This window comes from Molossus molossus, unplaced genomic scaffold, assembly GCF_014108415.1.
Source record: "Molossus molossus isolate mMolMol1 unplaced genomic scaffold, mMolMol1.p scaffold_m16_p_17, whole genome shotgun sequence".
Lineage (NCBI taxonomy): Eukaryota > Metazoa > Chordata > Mammalia > Chiroptera > Molossidae > Molossus > Molossus molossus.
Window position 1 is genome coordinate 31,871,845 of NW_023425352.1, and position 15,602 is coordinate 31,887,446.

Genomic DNA, 15,602 nt, shown 5'->3' on the forward strand with positions numbered 1-15,602 from the left:
AGTTCTATTCCCTATATTTTGTTTAGAATTTTTTGCCATCAATATTCATAATTGGTCAGGAGCTTCCTTTTTGTTTAGTTAGGTTTGGCCATAGTGTCATGTTGCTTATAACATATATTTGGACTATTTCCTTTTTCTTTAAACTATTCCAAGGCTCAGTAGATAAGCTTATTCTATATAGGGTTTTAAAATTTGCTCAAAAATGATCCTACTGGGTTTTTTCAATTACAGTTTATATTCAGTATTAGTTTGTATTGGTTTTAGGTGTACAGTGTAGTGGTTAGACAATCTCATACTTTACAAAGTGGTCCTGATATTTCCAGTACCCACCTGGCAACATATGTAGTTGTTACAATATTATTAACTATGTTCACTGTGCTATACTTTACATCCCTGTGACTGTTTTGTACAATTTGTACTTCTCAATCCCTTCACCTTTTTCACCCAGTCACCCTATCCTGTCCTACCAGGCTTTTTGATAGGTGATTTTTTAAAAGGTTTTTCCTTTTCTTCTGGCTTTGGTTTCAAGTTAAGAAAGGCTTTTCAGCCCTGGCCAGGTAGCCCAGTTGGTTGGAGCATTGTCCTGATACACCAAGGTTGTGGCTTTGATCCCCAGTCAGGGCACATATAAGAAACAACCAATGATGCATCAATAAGTGGAACAACAGATTGATGTTTCTCTCTCTCTCTCTCTCTCTCTTTCTTCTTCCTCCTTGTCCCTCTCTTCCTTCTGCTCTCTCTCTAAAATAAATAAAATAAAATAAAATAAAATGTGTTTTAAAAGTTGTATTTAAAAAAAAAAAGATGTTTCAATCTAATTTTATTTTATTTTATTTTTTATCCTCACCCGAGGACATTTTTACATTTATCTTGAGATAGAGTGGGAGGGAGAGAGGGAGGAAGAGAGAGAGAAACATCGATGTGAGAGAGACATATCGACTGGTTGCCACCCACATGACCCCAACTGGGGCCAGGAACAAGCTGCAACTGAGGTATGTGCCCTTAGCGAGAACTGAACCCCGGTCTCTCTGGTCCACGGGCCGATATTCTAACCACTGAGCCAAACCGGCCAGGGCTCAATATATTTATTGAGCTCAATTTTATTAAAAGTGTTTATTCATGTTTTTATATTGCTCTGTTAAAATTTTTGTCTTTAGTTAATTTTGTGCTTGTTTTTTAAATTTACATTTTGGGTTAAGTACCAGTTACATATTTTATCCTACTATTTTGATAAAAAATGTATTTCTCAAGCTGCACAAGTTGGACAACAATAGCAAAATGCTTGGTTGAGTTGGCCACACTGGAAATAAATTTTATTTACTGATAACACATACTCCAATCTTATAGTTAAATATTATTGTATAAAAGTTACCTTAGGTATGAAGGACTCAAAAACATCTTTTTCTCTTTTACAAAATTAAAAATATATATATTTTTTTCTATTTCTTTTTTGAGATACAGGAATATCTGCATCCTCCAATTTCTCAGTTCCTTTCCTATACCAAGAAGACAAACCAATCCTCTGAAAGAATTTGTCTTTCTGGAATAGCAAGACCTCATGGGCCGGTTCATGGAGACCCGGCTGACTTCTGTGGGCAGATGCTCCAGGGGACGGGTGCTTCGTGGATGCTAAGAGACATCGCAGCATAGAGGAAAGAGAAGGAATAAGAGGGACCGGACAAGGAGAGCTGCCTCCGACACTTAGATCTGAATGGACCACAACCAAAACCAAATGAGCAGCAGAAGTCTGCCCTCATTAGACAGTCACACTTTCCCCACCTTCCTCGAGCAACCAAGGGCACAGCTTCCTAGGAAAGTGTCCACTAGCCCAGAACTTCTGTGAGGATTTCCTCATCCATCCAGCAGGGACACTAGACTGCGTGGCGAGTGCTTTCTTGAGGTTGGTATTACTTCTAATGGTGAATACAAGATTTTCTGAAGCTGAAATGGAATATTTCTGAAATGAAAAGATGTTGTTTTGAAATTTAAGTGGCTGAAAAATGTAATTAGTATCCAAATGCTTTTAAAAAGTATATTTGATCTAGGCATTTGGCTAGGGAAAATCATCAGAAATAAGATAAAGATTGATGTACAAATCAGTCTACCTCAACGTGATTTCTGCAGCCTTTATAAAGCCACTTCCAATAGTGATGGTATGAGCAAAGAAACACAGATTAATAACAACTGAACATAATTCCCAAATACGTCAAGTTTTGTCTCAGTTAGGGTCCTTTGATTACGAGCAACAAAAAACCAACTGTGGTTGACCTAGGCAACTGAGCAATTTGTTGGGAAGATGTGCGTAGATCATGGATGTGAAGGAAAAGTTGAATATCTAGTTCTTGTAAAAGACGGGGCCATGGCTATGGTGGGGACGCCTTGAAGGAAGGAAGGAGTGGTCATTACAGAGCGCCACCCTCAGGATGCAGCTGCAGCTGCTTTCTGTCCTTGCCTCACTTTGCTCAAGATACGAATGTCTGAAAGGGGAGTCCTGATCACCTTCCTTGGGCCCTGTGCCCACCGTATGGCCAGGGGAACACGGGTACCCCAAGGGAAATTTTTACCAAGACTTCAGGGAACAGGGAGTGATAGCGGAGACCAGTCATTTCTGGGACACAATAAACTACATTCCCAATTTCCCTTGCAGCTAGGTGGGGACTTTGTGACTAAATTCTGGGCAGTGGAATGGGGCAGAAGTGATGTCTCCCACTACCAGGTCTGGCCAGTAAGACTCCTGCAAAGTTATGTGTGCCCTCTGTTTCTCATCTTCAGGTAGGATGTGGAAGGACCGGTGTAGGACTCAGAGGCCCTGGTGGATGTCAAACCCGCCGCGTGGAAGGAGCTGTTTTTACACCACCATATAAAGGCCACCCTCTGAACACCCCACTGGACATGACACGAGTGAGAAATAAATGTCACGATGTTAATGAAACCACCAAGATTTGGGAGATGGTCTGTTTCAGCACTTACGTTGCCCCAACGTTCAAGGACGAATGTTGGGCAGGCAAAACAACTTGGTTCCACTTCAGTTTCTGTATTTGCATGTAAAAGCCAGAGGCTACTGAAATATTTTTTAAATCTCTAGTCTAATGTCCTCACATAGCTGCGCCCACATCCTGTCCTCCAAAATTCTCAGAAAAACCCCTCTCCAGTCCCAGCTTACACCCCTCCTGGTCTTCAGCTCCAGCTGCACCCCTTTCCTTCCAAGTCTGCACCACAAAAGCTCAGACTTATCAGGTGAAGTAGAACTATCCTGGGAGAGTGCAAGAGAGATAGAAAAAGGGGCAAAGGGGAAAGTCTGGGAAAATTCATACGTTAATAATATGATAACATTTATAGCAGTGAAAATCTGCAAACCACAGATAAACATCAAACAATAGGAAAATGATTAAATGATGGCATGCTTGTTGCTGGTTATATGAATACAATAGACTTAGTTCCTATGCTCATGGAGCTTATAGTCTAATGGTAATATTTTACAGCCATTTACAATAAATGTGCTCTAGAAATATAGTTAATAATGTGAAAAGAAAATGAATGGCATAATTTTGAGTGAAAAACTCAAGGTAGGATGCTGCCTATATAGTAGTAAAATCCCAATTTAAAAAGGACCTTGCTTGTAAATGTATATGTACATGTATGTGTATGTATGCATATCAAACTGTTAAAAGTGGATATTGACATTACAGGTGATTTTTTACTTTTTAATTTCTAAATTTCAAAATGTTAGTGATAATTACATTTTTAATATGAAGTGGGGTTTATAGAGTGTTCTTCCCCCTTTTCTTACAATTTTCTACATTTTCCATGTGTCCATAGACTGCATGATTAGAAAAGCATCAATCAATTCACCGTATTGGATATCATTGTGTACTGAGAGACTGCCCAGTGGCTTCCTGATTTCACAGATGCTTACCTCCAGTAGCTCTATAGACATGAATGTGTATGTGTGTGTGTGTGTGTGTGTGTGTTAGTATGGAATATACAAATTCTAATTGGATTTTACAACAGAGTGGATTATTACCAAAGCATGGTTTGCATATGCTTACCTTGACTATATCTTCATGGACTCTAATGAAATTGAGCTTACCTGCCCTTCACAATACAAGCACTAGAATTTTATCAGATGGCTTTTAAGCAAGCAAATTCATATCCTTAAAATATAGAGATGAAATGACTAATAACATGGGAGAATTCTGTTCAAATTCATATAGTAAATTTACTGTGCCTTCCTCTTGTCAGTACGGAAATCTAGAGATATTAAAATGTAATTTACGTTATACTTAAAGAAAATGACTTTTGCTTAATAGAGTACAAAGCTACTGACTGTTAACCCCATGACATGAGTCTCTCCTTGAACTACCAAATACCACTGAGACAAGTGAGTGAATTACTAGAGGTGATTTTAATTTAGATTGCTAAAACATTTCCATAGACATAGAAGTCTGAGTTGATTAAACTTTAAACTTATCTGATTAAAGCACTTATTATATTATGGTTGAAGTTACAGGAAAGTACTTCAATTGATGGGATAATTATGAATTAATAGGGGAGGATATGACTTAGAAAATTTGTTTCAATTATTTAAGTGATTGCTGTACAAAGGATATTAAGACACTAAAATTGTCTTGACATCGTATCAAATTGCCAGGCAGAAGCTTTGAAGATGAATAACTTCATGGTGCCTATGATGCCTAATTATTTTCTGACACATTGTTCACTTAGCTTAAGAGATGAAAAGATAAAGAAAAAATATGAAAATTCAATGAGAAGAAATATTTGCCCAATTGAATATTATTGGTAACATGTCTCAAACTCATTTCCTCAGTTGCTTTTAGAAAGACATCCCCAGCAAAAGTGTCATAAGTACCCTAAATGGATCTTCCTCACTGGGAACCTTATTTTGTTTGTAGCTCTTTTTTAAAATTGTATTTTATTTTCCTTTATTGATTTCAAAGAGAGAGACAATGAGAGGGAGTGAGAGATAGAAATATCAACGAGAGAGAACATCGATTGGCCGCCTTCTGCATGCCCCCCACTGGGGATCAGACCCACTACCTAGGCACGTGCCCTGACCGGGAATCAAACTGGTGACCTCTTGGTGCATGGATCGATGCTCAACCACTAAGCCACACTGGCTGGACTGTTTGTAGCTCTTAAGCTGTTCTGTAGTTAGCCTCCCTGGCTAATGAGTGTGATTAGTGGACAGTTATGCATGTAAAACACTGATCTCCATGAACAATGTTTTTTCAGCTCAAACTCTATCTGGGAGTCATGCTTTTTTGCCCAAAAGCTAAGAAATGAAACCTTCCTTTATGCTGTAAAATGAATCACAACAGGAACCTGGGCTAAACATTGATACAAGAGCTAGAGAGAGCGAGCATCTTTTTTGGGGGTAAACCCATTTAAATATCTTCTGCATGTTCACGCGCTTAAGTGAACTGTATTCCCAAACTGTACATGGATCTTGTTACAACTTGGAATCAATCATTCTCATGAAATCGTTGGCATCTCTATAAAGTCCTGTATTAAAGAACTCTTCCATTAATTGTGACAGACAGGTGTCAGTTCTGGGTGAGCACCACTGACTACAGATGTAGAGATATCTGGAGTCCAAATGGAGAGGCCGGTTGTAAAGCTCTTTCTGTCCCTCGTGGGCAGTGCTGCCCAGCCAGCCTCGGCTGCTACGCGGTAGTGAAGCAGTTCTCCGTTCCCAGTGATGGCCTGATTCCCAACGATGTGTAGGCTTCCATTTTCAGTTTCCCTTGCTATCATTTCTGCAAGATTCGTGCTTTGTTCAGATAGCAGGGGAAGTTAAGTTTTAAGTCAATTGATAATGCCTGGCATGGCTATAATAAGTTGCTTCCACAGAGATTATAAAAAATAAAATTCTTATATTGTTCAGATCTATGAGAATATAAGATTGGATGTCAGTTTTTTTGGGCAGAGGTAGGTAGGTCCCTCCCTCCCTCCCTCCCTCCCTCCCTCCCTCCCTCCCTCCCTCCCTCCTTCCTTCCTTCCTTCCTCCTTCCTTCCTTCCTTCCTTCCTCCTTCCTCCCTCCTTCCTTCCTTCCCTTGTTCCATATAGGATTTGTGAAATTTCTAAGCCTTCATAAGCTGCAGGGCTATAAAGAGGAGAGGCGTGCCGGTTCTATTTTGGTATTTTATTTCTGCTGGTACCTTAGGGAGGCAGAGAATGACTCATGCTCCTTCAGCATCTCAGCTCTTCTCTAATTAGGGTTCATGTGTCATAGTGAGGACAGGAAGAGAGAGGTCCTAAATAGAGATCCTTACTATGAGATCTTGGACAAGTCACTTCTATTTCTTACCTACATAACAGGAATTATAATATATCTGCCTCAGAGTATTACTGAGGCATCAAAGATAATGATGACTATACATGTCATTGTGAAGTGCTATACTTCTATCAGAGCTCAGTGATATATTCCACTGCTGTGTTTGTGGGACAGAAATACAAGAAAGTGTTGCACATCTCTCCTTTAGGGAGAAGGAGTACTGCATTTTTTTTTTTCTGTTTTACTTAGGCACAAGTATAAACATTTTATGATTACTAGGGTCTATCTAGATTTAGGTATGGCGAATCAACCAATGCTTCATAGTTTTTTTAACTGGCACTTTATTTTTAAAAAATTATTATTATTATTTTATCCTCACCCGAGGGCATTTTTGCATTTATCTTCAGATAGAGCAGGAGGGAGAGAAGGAGGAAGAGAGAGAGAGAAACATCAATGTGAGAGAGACACATCGACTGGTCGCCACCCACACGACCCCAGCTGGGGCCAGGGAGAAACTGCAACCGAGGTATGTGCCCTTAGCAGAAACCGAACCCAGTACTCTCTGGTCCGTGGGCCAACGCTCTAACCACTGAGCAAAGCCAGCCAGGGCTTAAACTGGCACTTTAAAGAATATTTATAATAACAGGAAATAGCATGTTTATGTCCCAAAGATGTGCTTAATGATTAAAATGGATTATTTTGTTTAAGCCTGAAAATAATCTTGTCAAGGTTGTGTTATCTCTATGTTTATATGGGGGAACTGAGGCACAGTGAGACTCAGTCACTGGTCCACGATCTAAGTGGCAGAGGCAGGATTAAACCGACCTGAGACTCTGCTCTAAACCACCAACCCTCCTCTGCACATGCACTGATTCGTAATCAAAATGTGCTAAATATTTAAATCTGGTTAAATATGCTCTTATGAAAGCATTTTTACTCCTCTTTACTTATTTAGAACTCGTCAAAAACAACAACAACAATAACAAAAATAGAGGGAAAAATCCCTTCATAGTCAATGAAACACTAAAATGGCCACAAACTCAATCTGCAGAAATGTCTCTGAGACCTTTCTGCCCCCAGCTGTGTTCTGGACTGGAAGAGGGATACCAGAGCAGAAGCATACATATTTCTCTGAAATGTCCCGGATCTACAGGCCCATCCTGCAGTTCTTCCGGTTCATAGGATGCCTGTGGGTGTGGCAGGGCCCAGTGAGGGCAGGGGCCCCTGTGGAGACCCAGGTTACCAGTTCCAGTGGCCGGGAGGGCATCTCTGAAAGGGGAACCTCGGGGATCCCTGTGACGGTCTGCCCGTGCCATAGCCGCAGGATAAAGGAGAGCACGGAAGCAGTGCCCACCTACTCACAACGCAGAAAGGACTTGGCAGACTTCCGGATTAAGCCTCAGAGACAAAGGGAAGGACACACTTCCAGGGCATTTGGTCTCCCACCTCTGAACTTGCCCTCTGGCAGATTTCAGCAGCCCCGGGCTCCTTCTTCAAAGCAGCTCTGCCCTCCCCACACCTCAGCTCCCATTCTGAATGAGCTGAGGCTGCTCAGTTCTTAGTGCTACAGAAATGGCAAGAAGGGGCACTTGGGAAGGAGCAGAACAGTCAGGGCTGGGATTTGAATATTTGTTCAGTTTTGGGCTTGATCGGAAATGCGAGTCAGGAGGATGAAAGTGGGTTGTGAAAAAGGATATAAATGGAGCCACTTCGAAATAGAGTTGGAGCTACCTCAAACCTTTGGAATGCTTAAACTGGGCAAAATCACCCTTGGACTGGGCCAAAGCTACATTGTATTCAAAACGACTATTTGCAAAACCAACAAGAAAGCAGACACTCAAGACTACTGGACTGAAAATTAAAGGCATTCTTTAAAATTAGCTCTACCATGTATTTCTAAAGAGTAATTTAACTTATTTGTACCTATAGAAATTCCTTCCTTCTATTCATGTAAATCCCCTGCCTTCACCTCCCAATCAGAACACTGTTTCTCATGACCTCCCTGCCTTCATCTTCCAATCAGAACACAGGGCTTCTGCCTGAATCAGTGCATCCTGGATAGTGATTCTTTTGGAAATCAAATAAATACTTGTCATCTCTCACTTTGGCCTTTTAGTTTTAGGTTAACAGGGTAATCAGAGCTTAATGGATTGACTAGTGGCACGGGTTGGTTCTGATATTCTGCAGTACTCAAACTCTAAATCCCAATGTTAGAATGTCCTGTACACTTAATTCTGTCTCCTGAATCATTCGGAGTATGAGTCATACCCTTCTCCGTCTCCCAAGCATCCCTTCAGTTGCACCTCTTTGGGTTCTAACTAATGTTGCCCCTGTTTATCCCTGGATGTATTATTCACCAACTGTCTTCATTACCATTTCAGTACTGAGGAAAATACTGAGGAGGAAAAACATTCCACTGTGATGCTGCACAACACCGAGCCGAGTGTCACCTCCATGAACTTTCCCTCCTAGGGAAGGCTAGGGAAAGGCAGAGAGGGCTGCCCGTTTCTGGGAGCCATCCACAGGAGGGGCTGTATGTATACATTCCAGTCTCTCTTGTTGTTTATATGTGCTGTCAGCAAGGAACATTGGAGGCGAGTATCCTGCTGAAGTGGATGAAGACGGCCAGATGGCTGTTTCCTTTTATTCTGATCAAAACTGTCCCCTCAGCAGAGACACCAGAGCTTCTGCCCACCACGTAGGCCGTGACAGACGTGGTGAGACCGTGTCCACAGCCAAGAAGCTGAATTTACAGTGTGTACTGCTCCACATCTCTCCCCTCCCCTATTTATTCCTTAGCTAATAGTTGACCCCATTTGAAGAAGAATCACTGTTTTTATTTTAAAAGAAGTAGAAAAATAGATATCACAAAAATGAATCATCCCCCAAAATAGGAAGAGTTCAGACAAATAAGTCTGTATATTTTTTAAAAAATTTCAATGAGTGTTGATAAAGGGAGCTCAGAGGGATCTGAGACTATATAATACATCAAATAGAAAATGAATAGTGTCCATAGAACTTAAGAAAGAACTGCAGGAAAATAATGTCACTACAGAGGCAAAAAACACATTAGAAGCAACAAGAATAAAGTAAACTGTGCTGAAAACGTAGCCAGAGAGATGAGTGCTGGACAGGAAACACAAACACAAAATTGGAAAGGCGAAGATATTAAAAAGAATAGAAAAACATGACCAAACTGGAAGACAGAGGAATCATAATCTACATAAGTATAATTGATTTCCTGAAAAAGAGAATGTAATAAATGAAACAAAAATATTCAAACATTTATACATTCAAGGAATGTTTATTATGTAACTCTACACTAGACATAGGGGGGAAAGTATTGAACAAAAATATAATAGAAGACAGTTTTCCTGTACTAAATAAAACATTGAATTGCAGATAAAAAGACATAGTTTATCCTAGAAAGAGAAAACCAACAAACCTCATACAGAATAATTGAAATTCTGACCTATCTAAGGAAAATTACTGAGTTTTAGGAATAAAGTATTCCAATGTTCAGAAAATGAAATCTTTTTCTAGGACTATGTAGTGCTGAAACGGGATAATATTAAAAACCTAGAATTCTGCAAATATCTTAGGAATTGTTTTCCTTAAATACAGATTATACTGCAAGATATTATCTATGCTTATAAATACCAGTGTTTGTACACTAGTCTTTTCTTTTAAAAAGTTAGCTTTTTATTTAAAAAAATTGTTTTTCCTTTACTGATTTCAGAGAGAGAGGAAGTGAGAGGGAGAGAGATAGAAACATTGATGAGCGAGAACATCGACTAGCCCCCTTCTGCATGGCCTCCCGCTGGGGATCCTGCCCACAACCTGAGCATGTGCCCTGACCGGGAATTGAACTGGTGACCTCTTAGTGCATGGGTCGATGCTCAACCACTGAGCCACACCAGCTGGACTAGTTTTTATTTTAAAAAATTTTATTGATTGATTTTAGGGCGAGATAGAGAGAGAGATATATAGAGAGAGATCAACTTGTTCCACTTGCATCATTGGTTGATTCTTGTATGTACCCTGACCAGGGATCAAATGCACAACCTTGTCTTATTGGGATGATGCTCTAACCAACGGATACCCCGCAGGGTTGTGGACCACCCTTTTCAACTAAGAAACTGCTAAAAAGTAAATATTACTTCAAGGTAAAGGATCAAAAACTGAAATGATTTCTGATTTTTATATTTTGGTGCCATAGAAGTAGGTTTCAGATTGCAATTCAAAGCAATAATGTTATGAAAGAAACATTTTAAGAATTAAATATTACTATAATTAAAACTGTAATGTTCCGTATTACCTACATTTTATTTTGCTAACTGCTTACGCTGAGATTATATTTTTGGTAGTTGTATTTGAAAAAACGTGTTCTATTTTCTACATTTGAATTATCTGTCCACAGGCATTTAATTTGCAACCTGTTTTAGATCTGAATTAGTTACTTTATCTTAGAACTCACTGAAAATTGCACAAAGGACTGGAACACGATTCTGCCTTGACCTTATGAGGATTGCTTTTGTAAAAATTTATTTATTCTTTTGATCCCCCCTCCCAGTCCACCCATTTCATAAGATGAAAATCTTATATGAGGGAAGGAGTCTCCTTAATAGGACCACTCAGGGCTTCTTAATAGGACAATTGAGCAGTATCTACTAATTGGTTTGGTTATGCAAGTGGAAGGTTATAAAGCAGGCATTCTACATTATGTGACCTCTGTGAGCCAATGTTGAAAATCCACTGAGGACAACATTTCGAAAGAGCTGAGGATGATGTCACGATGTGTGGAGCAGTGGTGGAACCCCTGGAAACAGAGAACACACGACAATGGGCAATATGACTATTGACTGGACGGTATCATAAGTCTTGACAATGTGAAATAATTGTATGACTATTGGAAAGTAGAAATTGAGGGAGAGATAGTGAAAGATAGTATTAATTTCCATAACTTTCAAAGAAGGGAACTGATAAGTGTTAGCTAAACTTAAGATAGATAATTAAACCATTTCAAGCATAGTTTTAGAAAATAACTCTATATCTTTGGGTACTTTTTATAAATGAAATCTCTTGTAAATGAACATTCATTTGAGATTTAGTGATTATTTTCAGTAGCTCTTGAGAACCTTCTGGTAAATTAAAGGATCTAAATATAAAGTGAAAAATGGCATTGGGTTTAGGATATAGGCTATAAAAATGATCTCACACCCAGCTGGTGTGGCTCAGTGGTTGAGCATTGACCCATGCACCAAGAGGTCGCTGGTTCAATTCCCCATCAGGGCATATGCCCAGGTTGTGGGCCTGATCCCCAGTGGGGGGCATGCAGAAGGCGGCCAGTCGATGTTCTCTCTCATTGATGTTTCTATCTCTCTCTCCCTCTTCTTTCCTCTCTCTGTAAAATCAATAAAAAAGAAAAAATTTTTTAAAAAATTATCTCAGGATGTGAATAGTACATCTAGTCAAACTTTTCTTCGAAAATCTCAGAAAGTGCATGGTGGTGAAAGTCACTTTTGCTCAGTAAGTACAACATAGCTGATTTAATTTTCAGCCTTGAAAGAGATCACCGTTTACTCGGTGTATATAGTGGGTTCTTGATTATTTTGTTTTATTCAATGTGGTTTTGTTATAACATTGATGAGGAAATAAAATCCATTCCCTGGCAAGGGCCACAGTCTGTGTGGAGTTTGCGCATTTGCCCTGCGTCTGTGTGGGTTTTCCGTGGGGATTCTGGTTTCCTCCCACATCCCAGGGATGTTCATGGGGGGTGGGGTGAGTCTACACTGTGGGAATTGTCCCAGGCTAAGTGAGTGTAGGTGGGTGTGCGCGGACCCTGGGATGGAAGGGCGTCCTGTCTGGGTTGGGTCCTGCCTCATCCCCTGGGCTGCTGGGACAGGCTCTGGCCACCCTGGACTAGAATAAACACATTTGGAAAGAATTATCTGACTTATTTTTATTAATCTTTCTAAAATGTAGGTGTAGCTTACATTTATTTCAGTGTTTAATATTATAAGTGTTTGGGTCTTCATTTAGAAGTTTGGTGATGTTTTTGTGACTAGAAATACGCCGTAGGAACTCTGGTTTCTGTCAATTAGCCTGTGGTAGGATTGGTTTCCTTGTACGTCCTTTCACTCACAGTCGCAGCACCTGTTGACGACGTTAGGCGAGGACTTACCGCACTAGGTAAGGTAGTACGTTTGTGCTTGGAATCATATTATGCAAACGATTTTAATACCAAAGCCCACATTTTGTGCAGTGAGATGCTTCCCCTGCAAGACTACTGGAGGAGGTCATCGAGAAGACGTGACTGCCAGTTGACCCGTGAGCTGGGTCAGGTCAAAGGGAGGCTCCTCAACCCCTCCTCATCCTTGGAAGGTACCCTGTGCCCACTGTTGCCACTGCCAGGGCCAGTTCCAAGGATGTGGCCTTGAGATAGTAAGCTGGTGTTGAGACCATCTGCACTGCCTACCTGACTGCACCCTTTGAGGCCTCTATATAAACTTTTAAGATAACTGGCAGGTGGGTGTGGAGAGCTACTGATCTTGTAGCACCAAGACAAGACTGGTAAGTAAGATTCTTTGTTTGTTAAACCTGCCACCTACCGATCCAGTGTGCCTGCCTATTGTGGTCTCTCCTTGCCCTCCGGTACAGGGGCCAGTTTCAACCTAACAAGAGGTACATTGGCATTGAAAGTGAATGAGGAACAATGGTCGGAAATCTCTTTTGCTCATGTGTGAGGGGAACGTATATTGAATTGTTGGCACTATATAAATGTTTACTTTTCCCTTGTCTCTCTTTATATAAGTATATGATTGTATATTTGTGAGTTAAATAAATGCTTAGGTACTGTGACTCCTCTAAATATTTTTATTAAAAATAGTAGATGCTATAAGTTCATTTTGCAAATGTCTGTCATCTATCTTCCTTCCTTCCTATTTTTATATCATATATCTATTTTTGTATACCTCTGTATATCCTTCTGTGCATCCAACCATGCATACATGTATGTGTGACAAATATACATATGTGTGTGTATTTAGAGAGGCGCATGTGCTTGTATATATATGTGTGTGTATAATATACACATATATATTATATTATTATATATTATTTATGTATAATATATGTATATGTCTGTCTATCTATCTATCTATCTATCTATCTATCTATCTATCTATTAATCCATCTATCATCTATTGAGAGATTAATCTGATTTACCCGAAATGATGTCCACCATGTAGTAACAAAGACTAATTTCTGGTAGGTGGGACTCGAGTACTTTTTTATTGCCCACCCCCCTTCAGTATTCCTAGAATGGTTTTGTGAAAATATATAATTTTATAAAGTTGATAGTTATTCTGTTCTACTCTGTACACATAAAGAATTATACAAAATTAACTAGTGTGTCATGCCATTATATCTTTAGGCAGACCTGCACAAACATTGAATTTTCTACTTAGACCACCTGGGAGCTGGCAAAAGCGAATGAACCAGAGAAGTGGATCTTGGTGTCTCTCAGCCACCTAGCTCCTCATCTGTTCTCTCTGTTGGTTTCTCCTGTGGAGCTGGCTCTCAAGTCCTATAGATTCACTGCTTTTGTTCCTCTTTGGACAGGAGTCCTGAAGGCGACCTACTCTCACTAAGAAATATTCTTCATCTACCTGTCATCAGTGTTCTATTCATTTGTTCTCTTTGTTCCTTCACTTTTCTCCTCTTTGCTTCTATGCTGCTCTCTGCTTCTTTCCTCCTTGTGTTCTCTCCACTTCTCCCTGCTCTTTCTGTGGTGCCTGCTTCCCATGCTCTGGCTTCGGTGTATTCCTGTTGGATTGTCTCTTCTATTTTCTCACTCATACGATGGGGTCATTCATTGCCCTTGTAAGGGCAGCCTGCCATTTTGCCCAGGAAGGACTGACATAGTGAACTATGCCACAAGAGTCGGTCTCCTCCCCTAAACCCTCCTCTGACCTGGTGCTCAGGAATAATTGAAAGCATCTTCAGTAGAAGCCATAGAGCATGAGATCAGGGGAAAATGGCTGTGTGGCTGGTCCAGTGGCCAGTGGCACATGAAGTGGCAACAGGAATATCCTGTAGGTGCTTCATTGTACACATGCCCTGTCTGTGCAAGTGCATTTGCAGACATGAACTGCACTTCACTGACTTCTGCCTCCTGTCTGCGCAGGCTCTGTCTGCTACCAACAGAGTCCTGTCCCATTATTTTTGAAAAGTACCTGGTGGGTTCTTACATGTGCTCATGTAAATTCTCCCATATCTTCTGTTCTGGATTCATTAGTGTTTGCTGCCCAAGAAGCCCTTGAGGGAGAGACTTCTCTATGACAAGTACTGCCAGTACCTCTGTCCAATGGTAATGACAAATAAATTCTCTGGAACACTGCCAATCATCCTTATCACAGGTGCAGACATTACCCAGGGAAAAGAGGACCAGATTTGAGACCAACATTATGCTGTGGTCCTATTTCCCTAGTCTTTCCTCTTAGGTACTTATGCAAAGACCAACTTCTTCAGTCTTCAGTGAAAACAAGCAAACAGGCAAAGAAATCATTCTCATGAAAATCAACCCAGGGAGGCCACCCACCAGTTCATTACATATGATCAGACACTTGAATTCTACCACCAGTTCAGGCTCTAGTCCTGATTTTTTTCAAAGTGGAGTAAGTCAAATGCTATAGGTTTAGACCCAAACTCTTCTGAAAATCAATAACAAGATTTTGGGTTAGAATGATCTGGAACACATTGATTATTTATCTCCATCTGATCACTTTAAAATGTTACAACCACTGATAAACAATCGACAAAAACAACAAAAAACTGTAACGAAAGCATTGGTTTATTTAGTTACCTTTTCCGCTTGTCATTCTAAACACCTTTTTAATGTGTGAGTGTAAATTAGTGGAAAATTCTCAATTTGTATCTGTCTAGAAATGTCTTGGTGTCACCCTCGTTATTGAAAAAAATGCATTTTTAATAATGGCATTCTAGGTTGATCATTGGTCTTTCAACACTTTGATGATATCATTCTATCATGATAGGACCCCTATCACTGATGTTGGGAAATAATCTAACTATTAGTCACTTGTAAGCAATTTTGTTTTTTCTCTTGATGATTTTAACATCTCATTATCTTTGGAATTACTGCACCATGTCCATGTCATGTTGAGGTGTGTTTATCCTGCTACTTGCTAGGCTTCTTGAATCTGAGGATGGGTGTATTTTATCTCTTCTGGAAAATTCTTAAATATTGTGTCTTAAAAATATTGTTTCTCTATTCTTGACTCTCCT